General features: G+C 38.0%; 1 protein-coding gene across 5 annotated transcripts in view; it reads left to right on the forward strand.

The window, feature by feature from the left end:
- FOCAD (focadhesin) overlaps positions 1 to 17,500 on the forward strand; it is a 311,434-nt gene that overhangs the window by 145,260 nt on the left and 148,674 nt on the right. The window lies entirely within an intron of this gene.

Consider the following 17,500-nt stretch of genomic DNA (forward strand, 5'->3'; position numbering starts at 1 on the left):
TTTTTTGAGTTGTTTTGTATAATTTGGAAGAAAATAATTTACAAGGCATTGTAGTTACAAGGATGTAGGAGACTTTTGTTCAGAAGAGTGAATTAAGACAGTCTACTTTACAGATTCTTTGTAAAGGGAAGTCTTGAAACATGTAGACATTTTCTAGAGACTAAAGAAAACCAGACTTTAGATTCTTCCTCGTTGTTATTTATTTTTGTTAATATAGAAGGAGAAGTATGCTTATAGGAGAACTCTTGAGTATATTTGCTTCTCGGTTTCGTGATTTGAGAGCCTTAGAAGCAGAAGAGGTAAGGAAATCGGCATGGGCCAGTGGCAGTTTTATAGCCAGCAAAAAACTTTTGTTGGCTTGAAGATTGGCAAAGGATCCTTTCTTTCCTAATGATCAGGGTGCGTAGGATGGACTGATATTAGAACCGAGTCTCTAAATCATCTTCTGAACTTCAGACTGCTCCCAAAACTGTAGCACAGCAGAAGAAATCTTTAATCTTTTGGAGAAATGTGGTAATTACATCAAAGATCATTCATCGACCTAACAAAAGTTTTTTATGTAAAAATAATTTTTTTATGCAGCCTTGTAAGCTGCTTTATTATTGTTTTTTAATGGAAATATATTTGATTTATAATATCATATGAGTTTCAGGTGTACAACATATTAATTCAATACTTTTATAGATTATACTCCCTTTAAGTTATTAAAAAATAATGGCTATATTTCCCTGTGCTGTATAATATATCCTTGTTGCTTATTTATTTTATGCATAGTATTTTGTGTCTCTTAATACCATAGCCCTACGTCCCCCCTCCTCCCTTCCTTCTCCCCACTGGTAACCACTACTTTGTTCTCTGTATCTTGAGTCTGTTTCTGTTTCATTATATACAGTCATTTGTTTTATCTTCTAGATTCCACATATAAGTGATAACAGAGTATTTATCTTTCTGTGTCTGACTTATTTAACTAGGCATAATATTCTCTAGGTACATACTCATTGTTGCAAATTGCAGAATTTCATTCCTTTTTATGGCTGAGTAATATTCTATTATGTATATTTGGAATACACACACACACACACATCTTCTTTATCTATTCATCTGTTAATTTAGAGGAAATTCTTTCAGCTTTTCATCATTTCACCATTGAGTGTGATGTTAGCTGTAGGTTTATAATAACTGGTCTTTATTATGAGCAGATATGTTCCTTTTACACAAACTTTGATGAAATTTTCTATCATGAATGGATATTGAATTTTGTCACATGCTTTTTCTGTGTCTATAGAGATGATCATGTGATTTTTTTAAAAAAAATTGGGGTATAGTTGCTTTAAAATGTTGTGTTAGTTTCTGCTGTACAATAAAGTGAATCAACTATATGTATACATATATTCTCTCCCTCTTGCGCCTCCCCCAACCCCATCCCACCCATCTAGGTCACCGCGGAGAACCGAGCTGAGCTCCCAGTGCTATACAGCAGGTTCCCACTAGCTGTCTATTTTACACATGGTAGTGTATATATGTCAGTCCTAATCTCCCAATTCATCCCACCATCCATTCCTGTGTCCACATGTCTGATCTCTACCGCTGCATCTCTATTCCTGCCCTACAAAATGGTTAATCTGTATCATTTTTCTAGGTTCCACATATATGCATTAATATACGATATTTGTTTTTCTCTTTCTGATTTACATCACTCTGTATGACAGACTCTAGGTTCATCCACATCTCTACAAATGACCCATTTTCGTTCCTTTTTATATCTGAGTAATATTCCATTGTATATATGTACCATATCTTCTTTGTCCATTCATCTGTTGATGGACATTTATGTTGCTTCCATGTCCTGGCTATTGTAAATAGGGCTGCAATGAACATTGTGGTACGTGACTTTTTGAATTATGGTTTTCTCAGGGTATATGCCCAGTAGTGGGATTGCTGGGTCATATGGTATTTCTATTTTTTGTTTTTTAAGGAACCTCCGTACTGCTCTACATAGTGGCTGTATCAATTTACATTCCCACCAACAGTGCAAGAGGGGTTCCCTTTTGTCCACACCCTCATTGTTTATAGATTTTTGATGATGGCCATTCTGAACAGTGTGAGGTGATACCTCATTGTAATTTCAGTCTCCATTTCTCTAATAATTAGTGATATTGAGCATCTTTTCATGTGCCTCTTGGCCATCTGTATGTCTTCTTTGAAGAAATGTCTATTTAGGTCTTTCACCCATTTTTCGATTGGGTTGTTTGTTTTTTTGATGTTGAGGTGCATGAGCTGTTTGTGTATTTTGGAGATTAATCCCTCGTCAGTTGCTTTGTTTGCAAATATTTTCTCCCATTCTGAGGGTTGTCTTTTCATCTCATTTATGGTTTTCTTTGCTGTGCAAAAGCTTTTAAGTTCCATTAGGTCCTGTTTGTTTATTTTTGTTTTTCTTTTCATTACTCTAGGAGGTGGGTCAAAGAAGATCTTGTTGCGATTTATGTCAGAGTGTTTTTCCTATGTTTTCCTCTAAGAGTTTTATAGTGTCTGCTCTTACATTTAGGTCTTTAATCCATTTGATTTTATTTTTGTGTATGGTGTTAGGGAGTGTTCTAATTTTATTCTTTTACATGTAGCTGTCCAGTTTTTCCAGCACCACTTATTGAAAATACTGTCTTTTCTTCATTGTATATTCTTGCCTCCTTTGTCACAGATTAGGTGACCATAGGTGCGTGGGTTTATATCTAGGCTTTCTATCCTGCACCATTGATCTATACTTCTGTTTTTGTGCCAGTACCATACTGTTTTGATTACTGTAGCTTTGTAGTGTAGTCTGAAGTCAGGGAGCTTGATTCCTCCAGCTCCGTTTTTGTTTCTCAATATTGCTTTGGCTTTTCGGGGTCTTTTGTGTTTCCATACAAATTGTAAAATTTTTTGTTCTAATTTTATGAAAAATGCCATTGGTAATTTGATAGGGATTGCATTGAATCCGCAGATTACTTTTGATAGTACAGTCATTTTCACTATATTGATTCTTCCAATCCAAAAACATGGTATATCTCTCCATCTGTTTGTGTCATCTTTGATTTCTTTCATCAGTGTTTTATATATAAATTTGGATTTTTGTTTTTTGTTTTTTTTGCTTTTTGTTTTTTTTTGCGGTACGCAGGTCTCTCACTGTTGTGGCCTCTCCCGTTGCGGAGCACAGGCTCTGGATGCGCAGGCTCAGTGGCCATGGCTCACGGGCTCAGCCGCTCTGCGGCATGTGGGATCTTCCCGGACTGGGGCATTAACCTGTGTCCCCTGCATCAGCAGGCGGACTCCCAACCACTGCGCCACCAGGGAAGCCCTATAAATTTGGATTTTTAAAATTTCTTCTCTGATTGCTGTGGCCAGGACTGCCAAAACTATGTTGAATAATAGTGACGAGAGTAGACATCCTTGTCTTGTTCCTGATCTTAGAGGAAATTCTTTCATTTTTTCACCATTCAGAATGATGTTTGCTGTGGTTTTGTTGTGTATGGCCTTTATTATGTTCAGGTAGTTTCCCTCTATGCCCGCTTTCTGGAGAGTGTGTATCATAAATGGGTGCTGAATTTTGTCAAAAGCTTTTTCTGAATCTACTGAGATGATCATATGGTTTTTATTCTTTAATTTGTTAATATGGTGTATCACATTGATTGATTTGCATATATTGAAGAATCCTTGCATCCCTGGGATAAATCCCACTCGATCATGGTATACGATCCTTTAAATGTATTGTTGGATTCTGTTTGCTAGTATTTTGTTGAGGATTTTTGTGTCTATGTTCATCAGTGATATTGTTCTGTAATTTTCTATTTTTGTGATGTCTTTGTCTGGTTTTGGTATCAGAGTGATAGTTGCCTCGTAGAATGAGTTTGGGAGTGTTCTTTCTTCTGCAATTTTTTGGAAGAGTTTGAGAAGAATAGGTGTTAGCTCTTCTCTAAATGTTTGATAGATTTGCCTGTGAAGCCATCTGGTCCTGGACTTTTGTTTGTTGGAAGATTTTTAATCACGATTTCAATTTTATTACTTGTGACTGGTCTGTTTATGGTTTCTGTTTCTTCCTGGTTCAGTCTTGGAAGATTGTATCTTTCCAGGAATTTGCCCATTTCTTCCAGGTTGTCCATTTTATTGGCATATAGTTGCTTGTAGTCGTCTGTTATGATCCTTTGTATTTCCGTGGTGTTAGTTGTAATTTCTCCTTTTTCATGTCTAATTTTATTGATTTGTGTCCTCTCCCTTTTTTTTTCTTGATTGTTCTGGTTAAAGGTTTATCAATTTTGTTTATCTTCTCAAAGAACCAGCTTTTAGTTTCATTGATTTTTGCTATTGTTTTCTTTGTTTCTATTTCATTTATTTCTGCTTTGATTTTTATGATTTCTTTCCTCCTACCAATTTTCGGTTTTGTTTGTTCTTCTTTGTCTTCTTGATTTAGGTGTAAGTTTAGATTGTTTATTTTAGATTTTTCTTGTTTCTTGAGGTAGGATTGTATTGCTATAAACTTCTCTCTTAGTACTGCTTTTGTTGCATCCTGTAGGTTTTGGGTCGTCATGTTTTCATTGTGCTTTGTTTCTATGGATTTTTTTATTTCCTCTTTGATTTCTTCAGTGATCTCTTGGTTATTTAGTAGTGTATTATTTAGCCTCAGTGTGTCTGTATTTTTTTACAGTTTTTTTTTCCTGGAATTGATTTTTAATCTCATAATGTTGGTCAGAAAAGATACTTGAAACGATTTCAATTTTCTTAAATTTACTGAGGCTTGATTTGTGACCCAGGATGTGATCTGTCCTGGAGAATGTTCCGTGTGCACTTAAGTACGAAGTGTATTCCGCCACTTTCCGGTGGAATGTCCTGTAAGTATCAATTAAGTCTATTTGGTCTGTTGTGTCATTTATAGCTTGTGTTTCCTTATTAATTTTCTGTCTGGATGATCTGTCCATTGGTGGTAGTGGGGTGTTAAAGTCCTCCACTATTACTGTGTTCATGTCAATTTCTCCTTTTATGGCTGTTAGCATTTGCCTTATCTATTGAGGCGGTCCTATGTTGGGTGCATAAATATTTATAATTGTTATATCTTTTTCTTGGATTGATCCCTTGATCATTATGCAGTGTCCTTGCTTGTCTCTTGTAACATTCTTTATTTTAAAGTCTATTTTATCTGATACGAGTTTTGCTACTCCAGCTTTCTTTTGATTTCTGTTTGCTTGGAATATCTTTTTCCATTCCCTCACTTTCAGTCTGTATGTGTCCCTGGTTCTGAAGTTGGTCTCTTGTAGGCAACATATATACGGGTCTTGTTTTTGTATCCATTCAGCCAGTCTGTGTCTTTTGGTTGGAGCATTTCATCCATTTACATTTAAGGTTATTATCAATATGTATGTTCCTATTACCATTTTCTTAATTGATTTAGGTTTGTTTTTGTGGGTCTTTTTCTTCTTTTGTGTTTCCTGTGTAGAGGAGTTCCTTTAGCAATTGTTGTAAAGCTGGTTTGGTGGTGCTGAATTTTCTTAGCTTTTGCTTGTCTGTAAAGCTTTTGGTTTCTCTGTCGAATCTGAATGAGATCCTTGCCGGGTAGAGTAATCTTGGTTGTAGTTTTTTCCCTTTCATCACTTTAAATATATCTTGCCACTCCCTTTTGGCCTGCAGAGTTTCTGCTGAAAAATCTGCTGATGACCTTATGGTGATTCCTTTGTGTGTTATTTGTTGCTTTTCCCTTGCTGCTTTTAATATTTTTTCTTTCAATTAAATTTTGGTAGTTTGATTATTATGTGTCCTGGTGTGTTTCTTCTTGGGTTTATCTTGTATGAGACTCTCTGTGCTTCCTGGACTTGTGTGGCTTTTCCCTTTCCCATGTTAGGGAAGTTTTCGAATGTAATATCTTCAGATGTTTTCTCAGACTCTTTCTCTTTCTCTTCTTGTTCTGGGACCCCTATAATTCGAATGTTGGTGCATTCAGTGTTGTCCCAGAGATCTCTGAGGCTGTCCTCATTTCTTTTCGTTCTTTTTTCTTTATTCTTCCCTTTGGCAGTTATTTGCACCATATCTTCCAGCTCACTTATTCGTTCTTCTGCCTCAGTTTTTCTGTTATTGATTCCTTCTAGTGTATTTTTCATTTCAGTTATTGTGTTGTTCATCACAGTTTGCTTGTTCTTTAGTTCTTCTAGGTCCTTGTTAAACATTTTTTGTATTTTCTCAATCCGTGCCTCCATTCTATTTCCAAGATTCTGTATCATCATCTACTATGGTTACTCTGAATTCTTTTTCAGGTAGGTTCCCTATTTCCTCTTCATTTATTTGGTCTTGTGGGATTTATCTTGCTCCTTTGTCTGTACTATATTTTTTTGTCATCCCATTTTTTTTGATGGATGTGGCTGTGTTCCTGTCTGGCTGGTTGTTTGCTGTTAGGCTTCCAGCACTGGAGTTTGCAGGCAGTTGGGTGGAGCCAGGTCTTGGTGTCAAGATGAGGACCTCTGAGAAGGCTCACACCGATTAATATTCCCTTGGGCCTGTAGTTCTCCGTCATTCCAGTGGCTCGGACTCGGTGCTCCCACCACTGGAGCTCCGGCCCGACGTCTGGCCTGAGAACCAAGACCCTGCAAGCCGTGTGGTGCAGCAAAAAAAGAAAAAAAGAAATGTAACAAACCAAAAGGAGCAGAACAATAAGAAAGAATAAAAAATAAAATAAAGTTAGAAAAATAAAAATTAAACAACAACAATGCAAGACAGAACCTCAGCAGAAAAAAAAAAAAAGGCTGATAGAAGCCTTGGGCGGTTGGGGCTTAATGTCAGGACCTGCCTGGCTGGGGCTTAATGTCAGGACCTGCCTGGCTGGAAGAGGCCTTTGGGAGGCAGGGCTTAGGCTCAGGACTCATGCAGCCAGAGGAAGCCCCAGAGGGTGGAGGTTCAGGCCCAGGTTTCCAGCATTCTTGCTGGGGCCCGAGCTGGCAGGGGACATGCTGGCTGTGTTCCCCTCCTATCCCCCGAAGGTCTCTCCTGATCCCCACTGATCCCCTCACTGGGAGTGGGCCCCTCAAGCATGGGAATCCCTCCTATCCCACAGCTGCCCTTCAGGGGCTGGCCCCGTCCCACCTCCACTTTTCCTCCCCACTTTCCCTCCCATGTCCTCAGGACCCGCCCAGCTGGAGGGGCCCTGGAGGGCAGAGGTTCAAGCCTGGGACCCCAGCAGGCTTCCTGGGGCCTGAGCAAGTTGGGGAGATGCTGGCTGCATTCCCCTCTGATCCCCCAATTCCCCAAAGGTCTCTCTCCATCCCTGCTGATCCCATCGCCCTGAGTGGGCCCCTCTGACTGTGGGAACCCCTCTCCTCCCCCAGCCACCCCTCAGGCGTGCTGGTCCCATCCCACCTCCACTTTTCCTCCCCCGCCTTCTTCCCTCCCACATCCTACCTGGTTGCGCAGGCATTCCTCCCGTCCCCTTAGGTGTCTGAGCTCCCCCACCAGTACCTGGTAGATGCCCTAGTTTTGAGGGTACACGAACTCCGCATCCTCCTCCCCCATCATTTTGACTTTGCCCCCGGTCACATGATTTTTATCCTTCTCTTTGTTAATGTTGTGTTCCACATTGATTTGCGAATATTGAATTATTCTTGCATCCCTGAAATAAATCCCACTTGATCATGGTGTATGATCCTTTTTATGTATCAGTGGATTCAGTTTGCTAATATTTTTTTGAGGAGTTTTGTGTCTATATTCATCAAAGATATTGGCCTGAAATTTTTTTGGGGGGGATGTCTTTTTCTGGTTTTGGTATTAGTGTAATGGTGGCCTCATAGAATGAATTTGTGAGTGTTCCATCCTCTTCAGTTTTTTGGAATAGTTTGAGAAGGATAGGTATTAACTCTTCTTTATATGTTTGGTAGAATTCCCTTGTGAAGCTGTCTGATGCTGGACTTCGCTGGGAATTTTTTTTTTAATTATAAATTCAATTTCACTACTAGTGATCAGTCTGTTCAGATTGTCTGTTTCTTTCTGATTCAGCCTTAGCAGCTTGCATGTTTCTAGAAATTTGTTCATTTCTTCTAGGTTGTTCAATTTGTTGACATATAACTATTTGTAGTATTCTCTTATGATTTTTTGTATCTCTGTGGTATCGGTTGTTATTTCTCCTCTTCAATTCTTATTTTGTTTATTTTTTTTCCTCTCTCATTTCTTCTTGATGTGCCTGGCTAAAGTTTATCAGTTTTGCTCATCTTTTCAAAAAACCAGCCCTTGGTTTCATTGATCTTTTTTTTTTGTTTTTAGGTCTCTATTTTATTTATTTCCTCTTTGATCTTTATTATTTCCTTCCTTCTGGTGACTTTGGGCTTTGTTAGTTCTTCTTTTTCTAATTCCTTTAGGTGGTATGTTAAGTTGTTTATTTGAGATTTTTCTTGGTTTTTTGAGGAGGGCCTGTGTCACTATAAACTTCCCTCTTAGAAGTGCTTTTGCTGCATCCCATAGATTTTGGAAAATTGTGTTTCCATATTCAGTTGTCTCAAGCTATTTTCTGATTTCCTCTTTGATTTCTTCATTGACTGTTGGTTTTTAGTAGCATGTTGTTTAGTCTCCAGGTGTTTGTTATTTTCCCAGTTTTCTTTCTGTAATTTCTAGTTTCATACCACTGTGATTGGAAAAAATGCTTGATATAATTTATATCCTCTTGAATTGGTTGTGACTTGTTTTGTGGCCAGCATTTGATCTCTTCTGGAAAATGTTCCATGTGCACTTGAAAAGAATGCGTATTCTGCTGTTTTGGGATGGAATGTCCTGTAGGTATCTATTAAACCATCTGGTTTATTGTGTCATTTAAGACTATGGTTGCCTTATTGATTTTCTGTCTAGGTGATGTGTCCATTGATGTAAGTGGAATGTGAAAGTTCCCTAGTATTATTGTTTTTTGTCAGTTTCTCCCTTTATGTCTGTTAATATTTGCTTTGTATATTTAGGTCCCACTGTATGAGTGCATATATGTTAATGAGTGTAATATCCTCTTCTTGTATTGATCCCTTTATCATTATATAATGCTCTTCTTTGTTTTTTGTTATAGACTTTGTTTTAAAAGTCTATTTTGTCTGAAATGAGTATTGCTACTCCCACTTTCTTGTCATTTCTGATTACATGAAATATCTTTTTCTATCCCCTTACTTTCACTCTGTGTGTGTCGCTCTGAAGTGAGTCTGTTGTAAGCCGTGTATAGACAGGTTTTGATTTTTTATTCAAACAGCCACTATGTCTTTTGATTGGAGCATTTAGTCCACTGACATTTAAAGTAATTACTGACAGGTATATACTTATTGCCATTTTACTACTTGTTTTCCAGTTGTTTTTGTAGTTCTTCTCTGTTCGTTTCTTCTTCTGTTTGTTTCTTCCCTTATAGTTTGATGATTTTCCTTAGTAGTATGCTTGTGTTTCTTTCTAGGTTTTTGGTATCTATTGTAGGTTTTTGATTTGTGGTTCATGTTGACCTATAACCATATCTACTTATTTTTAACTGGTAGTCATTTAATTTTAAACATATTCTAAAAGATACATCTGTTTTTACTCCCCTCCCCTACATTTTGTGTTTTTGATGTCCTATTTTACATCTTCATTTTTTTAATTGTAGTTATAATTGCTTTTACAATTTTTGTTTGTTTGTTTGTTTTTTTATTTTTATTTTTTTTGCGGTACGTGGGCCTCTCACTGTTGTGGCCTCTCCCGCTGCAGAGCACAGGCTCCGGACGCGCAGGCTCAGCGGCCATGGCTCACGGGCCCAGCCGCTCCGCGGCATGTGGGATCCTCCCAGACCGGGGCACGAACCCGCGTTCCCCGCATCGGCAGGCAGACTCTCAACCACTGCGCCACCAGGGAAGCCCCTGCTTTTACAATTTTTTGTCTTTTAATCTTCATGCTAGTTTATTTAAGTGGTTGATCCTCAGTCCTTACTATATATTTGCCTTTCATTGTGGGATTTTTCCTTTCTTATAAATTTTTACTTCTTATTATAGCTTTTTCTTTAACACTTAGAAAAGACCTTTTAACATTTCTTTAGGATAGCTTTAGTATTGATGAATTTTTTTAGTTTTTGCTTGTCTGAGAAGTTTGTTTTTATTTCAACTTTAATTCTGAATGATAATCTTGCTGGGTAGAGGATCCTAGGTTGCAGGTTTTTCTCTTTAAGCACTTCGAATATATCATGCTGCTCCCTCTGGCCTGCAAAGTTTCTGCAGAGTAATCAGCTGATAGCCTTATGGGGGTTCCCTTGTATATGACTCTTTGTTTTTCTCTTGCTGCCTTTAAAATTCTCTTTTTGCAGACTTCCCTAGCAGTCCAGTGGTTAAGACTCTGAGATTCCACTGCGGAGACATGGGTTTGATCCCTGGTCTGGGAACTAAGATCCTGCTTAACACGTGGCATGGCCAAAAAAAAAATTCTCTTTATTTTCTACTTTTGCCATTTTAGTTATGATATATCTTGGTGTGTGTCTCTTTGGGTTCATGTTGCTTGGATTCCCTCTGTGCTTCCTGTATCTGGATATCTGTTTCCTTGTTCAGGTTTGGGACTTTTTCAGCCATAATTTCATCAAAAACATTTTCAACCCCCTTTCTCTCCCCTGTCCTCCTGAAACCACTATAATGCCAATGTTGGTATGCTTCATGTTTTTCCAGAAATCTCTTAAACTGTTCTCATTTTTTAACATTTATTTTTCTTTTTGCTGTTCTGATTGGGTAATATCCATTATTCTATCTTCCAGATCATTTATGTTCTTCTGTGTCACATAGTCTGCTATTCAGTGAGTTCTTCATTTCAGTTACTGTATTCTTCAGTTCTGATTGGTTCTTTTTGTATATTTTCTAGTTCCTTGTTAAAATTCTCACTGTGTTCATCTATTCTTTTCCCTAATTTAGTTAGCATTCTTATTACTAATACTTTGAATTCTTTATCTTGTAAAGTGTTTATTTCTATTTCATTATTTATTTTCCCAGGGGTTTTGTCTTGCTCTTTCAGTCAAGACTAGTTCCTCTGTCTTCTTACTTTGCTTAACTTTCCCTGTCTCTGTGAAATTAGATGAAACAGTTACCTATTGCAGTCTTGAAGAGGTGTCCTTATGTGGGAGTGTCTCTCTACAGCCTGTGTGTGCCCAGTGCCTTTGGTGGGAGAGCTGGATTTGATGTGAATAAAAGCCATGCGTTTCCTCAGGGTATGCTGACAGTTATCATCTTGCAGGAAGTAGGGTTGGAGATGGAGGAACCAGGGCCAGAGCCAAGTGTGAGGTGTGGCTTCCCCTCTGCTCATTGGCCATTAGCACCCTATCGGGGGCAGGGTCAGGTCCAAAGTTGATGGAGTGGAAGCCCTGAGGTTCGGGTCCAAGCTGTCTCTGTTCCCTTAAATGTGTTTGTCTCCCACTCCCAACACTGTACCGTTGCCCCAGAGAGGAGGAGTGCTGGAGGAAGAGAGGCCCATGCCAGCATGTGATGGGCTGGCCACAGAGGTCCAGGCTGCCTCTAATGTGCCCCCTGTGCAGGCACCAATAATGACAGCCCCAGCTGTGTCTGAGTCTCTGCTGTCCCTCACAGCCAGTTACTACCCCCAGCCTCTGCCACCCCCCAGCCCTGTTGAGAAGCTGTGCTGCAGGGTAAGCAGGGCTCCCTTTAGCACTGGGCATGTGTCAGGGTGTGGGTGCAGCAGTCTGGCTTCCGTCAGAGATCAAGACTACCCCTGATACAGTGCCTGTGTAAATGCCAGCAATGGCTGCCCACACTGTGCTCAGATGTTGCCCTAGTTCCAAGTTTCCTCTGCATCTCAGTACTAAGATATGAGCTCTCTCCCTGGTGATGGCAGCCCTTTCTCTAGTGTGGTAGAGTAAGCGGGACTGGAGCATTTGCTTGGCTCAGGCTGAGGCGTATGCTAGGCTAATTGCAGAAAACTGGGCAGCCACTGGAACCGTCCTCAATCTGTCCTCGCCACCCTGCCTCAGGAGCAAGCCAGTCCTTGCATGTTCTTCACAGCCCTCCTGTTAGTTCCAACAGCTCTACAACCAGCCAAGGGGACTTGTCTTCCCTGTGTCCGACACCAGGACTGGGGCGCCCAATCTATGGCTTGCACTGCCTGCTCCGCAGCAGGGGTCTCCTCCTATGTAATCTCCCTTTTCCTCTGAGTCCCATCCCAGGGGGCACAGGTCCCTTCTCTTCCCTTCCAGATTCTGTGTGGATCTTTCTTATATCCTTGGTTGTATAGGAATCTTTCTGCCAGTTTCCAGTTAGTTTTCAGTGAGAATTATTTCACGTGTTGATGTATTTTTTATGTGTTCATGGGGGGAGGTGAGTTCCATGTCCTTCTACTCTGCCATCTTGATTGATTCTTTCTAACCAATTTTTTTTTGACGCAGTAAACGTACCTATACAATTGTTGTTCTTTAGTGAATGAGATTAAGTAGAATTCTCTTAGCTTTTGGCAATTATGGTTGATATGATGATAATGAATATAATATAATCATACAAGCAATGACTCTATTTAGTGTATATATGATCATGTCCTTGTGCTAAGTAAGCACTTTTTATTTCTGTTCCTCAACAACTCTTCAGTATAGGGATTATAACATTTATAGATGAGGAAAATAGACCTCAGAAGGAGGTTAGATAACTGCTCAGTGTCTTGGTTTGAGAATAATGTTCTTTTGGCTAAACATTTATTTAGCAGGCAGTAAACATCATTACTGTTTAGGAAGTGATGTGTACTAAGGATAGTCTTTCAGACTGTGTACCCTGTAGTTGGCAAAGCTATTAGGGTTTCATGGTAGGGTCCTATTACAGCAGGGAAATAGTTCACATAATCAAGGACTTCTGTTTTTTACTGCTACAGTCAGTCATCTGGAAATGGAAAGTATCACTTTAATAATTATATTACTTTCATAATAAATAATTCTACCATTTGGGAGTATTTCCTTTTTATTATTTTTTTCAAACAGAAATCTACTTGTTTCTGAAATTAAGTTTTTCTTCCTAAGAAATGAAGTTTTTCTCCCTAATTACCACTAAGAAGTGGTCGTTTTGTCTGTGATTCCATTATGTTCTCCACCCATCCTTTGCTATTCTAAGGCTCTGCTATCTATAGATGCTTATTAACTCATAAGAAGTGATTTTTCTCATTTCACTTCTGTAAGATATCATCATTAACTGTAGTTAGTACTGGAGATATAAAAAATTGTTGCCTGATTTGGTAGAAAGCATCTTTGTTTTTAGGCAAACATACCATGTACCTCCTATATACCAGTTATTAGCTGTGTGTCCTCTGACTAATTTACTTAACCTCTTTGAGCCTTATTTCCTCAAATGAGGATAAAATGGGATTACAAACAAAAGAGACCTAGCATAATGTCTACCCACATAGGGTTCTTTAAATATCAGACTTGTTCCTGAAAAATTGGTTATAGTCAATGCCCTCAAGGAGGGTCTAAGTAGTCTTTTTAATCTCTCCTCTAAAACTCACATAATATATGATAGTGACTTACTTAGTTTCTTTTTCCAGATGGTATCCTAACCCTTCACTGCTGAAGCTTTGGTACTTTTTTCTATATTTAAAGGAGACCACTTGGGATTGTTGCATTATGTAGCCCCAAATCCATTCCCTCGATCCAAACCACTACTCATAAAGATAATTCTGAACCCACTATCAGACTATCTTATAGTCTGAATCCATTCAGGAGGCTATAACAATAACATAATCTGAGTGTCTTATTAACATCAATTATTTATTTCTCACAGTTCTGGAGGCTGGGAAGTCCATGATCAAGGCGCTGGCCCTTTCACTGTCTGGTGAGGGCCTACTTCCTGGTTCATAGCCAGCTGTCTTCCTTATAGACAACTGTCTTCTCACTGTAATTTCACATAGCCAGAGGGCCAAGGTAGCTCTCTGTAGTCTGCTTATAATCCCTGGCATGAAGGCTATACCCTCATGACCTAATCTCCTTCCAAAGACCCTATCTCCTAATACCACCACCTTGGGGATTAGGATTTCAACATATGAATTTAGGGGGGGGGGTGCAAACATTCATTCTATAGCCACTACCTTCTTATGTTCCATTGTCCTCTAGAGGAATTGAGGCATCATGTCTAAGTATTTTATTTAATAAAGCCTGTGTCTTAATTGGTACCCCAATACTCCTTTCCTTTGCTTGGTTAAAGGCATTTCTCTTTCTTATTGTGTTTCTCTCTTCCCACCCCCTCTCTCTTTTGATGTTATAAAATCCAAATCCCTTATAATATTTTTATCAAAATTCACTTTTAGGAAACTTAACTGAAATATTGCAAATGAGATAAGAATTTAATACATTGTCCTTCTAACAAATAGATACTAGCCTCTTTAAATCCTTTTTGTAATAAGATGGGAATTCATAAGTCAAAAACCAATACCAGTAATCAGTTAACTTCCTTTTATTACAAAGAATACTTATTTCTTTATCCCTTCTTTTTCATCTCTCTTTCTTGTCTAGGGGATGAACCCACTATTTTATTGTTGCTTACTAGTCGTGAATAAGTGTTATTTACCATGTTTTCATTACAGATATTACAAATGTCTGGAGTTGTGGAATTTGTTGAAACTGACTGCATCACGGTTAATTTTGGTTATAAAAATATTCCTTTTTATGTTTGGTAATAAATAACTTTATGTTCATCTAAATAAGTATAAATAATCTAGTCCCCCTTGATGGACCTTGCTTAAGCCTTTCCAAGCTTTTTGTGTGTGTATTCATTATTTGTGGAGCTGCTGCTGTTGTGTCCTGTGATGTGTGTTTAAGTTGTAAAATATACTCAATTTGGTGGCCCTTGCCAGTCCACATTTAGTAATTTTGGGCTAATCTTTTGGTTTTTTGCCAGCATGCTATCTACGGAAGCCAGCCTGCCTTCTATGAAGCTATTTATTCTGTCTTCTAATTGGTATCATGTGTGAAGCACTGATGGCTGCCAAGAGTTTCAAGAATGAAAATATTCAGCATAGTTATAAGTCTTCTTCCCAGAAACATTTGGAAGAGATTTCTCTATTTCTCTGTAGATCCTTGACTATCAAATATAATTAAGAATATAGAAAGACAGCCTAAAACAGTGAAATTTTAAAAATGAAAAAGAATAAGAGTAAATTGAATAACCCTATGTTTAAGAAAATATTTACCTTAGTTGGAAAACCATCCAAGATTAGCTTTTACTGGGCTTTCCCATCCGCCTTTGTATAATGAGTTGAGCTCTTTTTCCTAAGGTTGACAATGGACTCTTCAGTTTTGAAAGTCATCATCATGAAATTCATTTGTCCTTGGTAGGGTCAGATTAAACCTACAATTACTACTGCTTAATCATTAATCATGGTCTCCAGTGAGAGATTGAAAGGATGGATTCCATCTGAATGAAGACAATATATTGTCTTTTGTATCTGGCTTCTTTCACTTAACATATTTATAAGGTTCATTGGTGTTATAGCATGTATCAATACTTCATTTCTTTTTATGGTTGAATAATATTTAATATGACTATCTTACATTTTATTTATCCATTCATCCGTTGATGGACATTTGGATTTTTGCTGCTTTCTGGTTATTATGAATAATCCTGCTATGAATATTTTTGTACAGGCTATTGCACGGACATATGTTTTCATTTTTGAGGGATATACACCAGGAATAAAATTGCTGGATTATATGGTTAGTCTGTGTTTAACTGTTTAAGGAACTTCCAGAACTGTTTTCCAAAGTGGCTGTGCCATTTTAGATTCACACTAGCAGCGAGGGAAGGTTCTAATTTCTCCCCATCCTCAGCAACACTTATCTGCTTCTTTTTCTAACTGTAGCCTTCCTAGTGAGTATGAAGTCGTATCTCATGTGGCTTTGATTTGCATTTCCCTGATGACTAGGGATATTGAGCATCTTTTCCTGTGTTTATTGGCCACTTGTGTATCTTTTTGGAGCAATGTCTATTCAGATCCTTTGCATATTCTCTTCTCCATTGCTTTTAACTTCTCTGGTCAGCCAAGTTACATTTCATTCCTATAGGAATGATTAGTAAAACAGTTTTGTCTTCTTGCTTCTAAGTAAAGGATACTTGGGAAATCGTGAACTCTTTTATGGGCCTTTTACTACAAAGAGAGCTTATCAAGCCATATGAAATATCAGAGAAAGACACGTTTTACTTAGCTATTTTGTCCACATATGACATTTTCTTTGTTTTTATGTGAAATTAGCAGAGTGCTTTCAGCTGGAAAACTATTAGAGATATTTTAATAATAGTAGTAGTAAGCATCTATTGATTCATCGAGTGCTTTCTATATAGTAAGCACTATATACTACAATTGTTATATTTATTATATGATTTAATCTTACTGAAAAAAAGCTCACTATGTGATAAGGTATTGTTTTCTTCTGGGAGACTGACAGAGGTTAAATAAATTGCCCAAAGTCATCCAGCTAAAATGTGGTAGGGCCAGGATTCAAACACAGGTGTGCCTGAATTCAAAGACTATGTGTTAATTACTATTTTTTTTAAACATAGCTTTATTGAGATATAATTCATATACTATCACTCTATGTTTTTGCTAGTCATGTTTGTGTTCAGTTGACCTTGTCATGCTGTGATATTAAATGGATAAATCTTTTTGTGAGCATTAAATTTATGCTCTTTCCCTCATACTTGTCTGTTTCCTTTGCAATATGTTAATGCATAAGATTTTAAATTATTTAGGCTTTGCATAGAGATCCTAATGAAAAAGATATTTGAGCCAAAATAGATTAATTTTTAGTGTTTTATGGGTTATTGTTAAATTTTATATTTTATAGCTGTATTGAAATGCTTCTGTCCTACTTTTAAAGACATTAGGTTTTTATAGCATCACATTTACTTCGGATAATGAAAAAAAAAGTATCCCATATCAACGTCTCACAAAACCATTTTGATTTTTCCATTTTCCTTCCCATTGTATTTTCTTTACACATATATATTTTACACTTTCCATCTTCTCAATTTACTTTACATTTTACTAGAAAGATTTTTGATGTGGCTGCAGGTTTTGTTTTTTTTTTTTTTTTGCGGTATGCGGGCCTCTCACTGTCGCGGCCTCTCCGATTGCGGAGCACAGGCTCCGGACGCGCAGGCTGAGCGGCCATGGCTCACGGGCCCAGCAGCTCCACGGCACGTGGGATCTTCCCAGACCGGGGCACGAACCCACGTCCCCTGCATCGGCAGGCGGACTCTCAACCACTGCGCCACCAGGGAAGCCCGTGGCTGCAGGTTTTAATGGCTTAGTTATTTTCCATTGAGTGAAAGTATCATATGTAATCAAATAATTCATTTTAGATTGGATTTTAAACTTACTTCCCATTTTTCTCTCTTTATAATTAGTCTAAGAACTAATTACATATGTAAAGTTTTTCCTTTCTTTTGGATTATTTTCTTGCCCTAAACATTTTAGAGTTTTATGGATTTTTTTATGATCTTATTAAATAGTTAGCCTACTTTTTAAGTAACTTTCCATGTTT

Source organism: Aethalodelphis obliquidens, unplaced genomic scaffold (assembly GCF_003676395.1).
Source record: "Aethalodelphis obliquidens isolate GAN/ISIS:26980383/991018 unplaced genomic scaffold, ASM367639v1 scaffold7, whole genome shotgun sequence".
Lineage (NCBI taxonomy): Eukaryota > Metazoa > Chordata > Mammalia > Artiodactyla > Delphinidae > Aethalodelphis > Aethalodelphis obliquidens.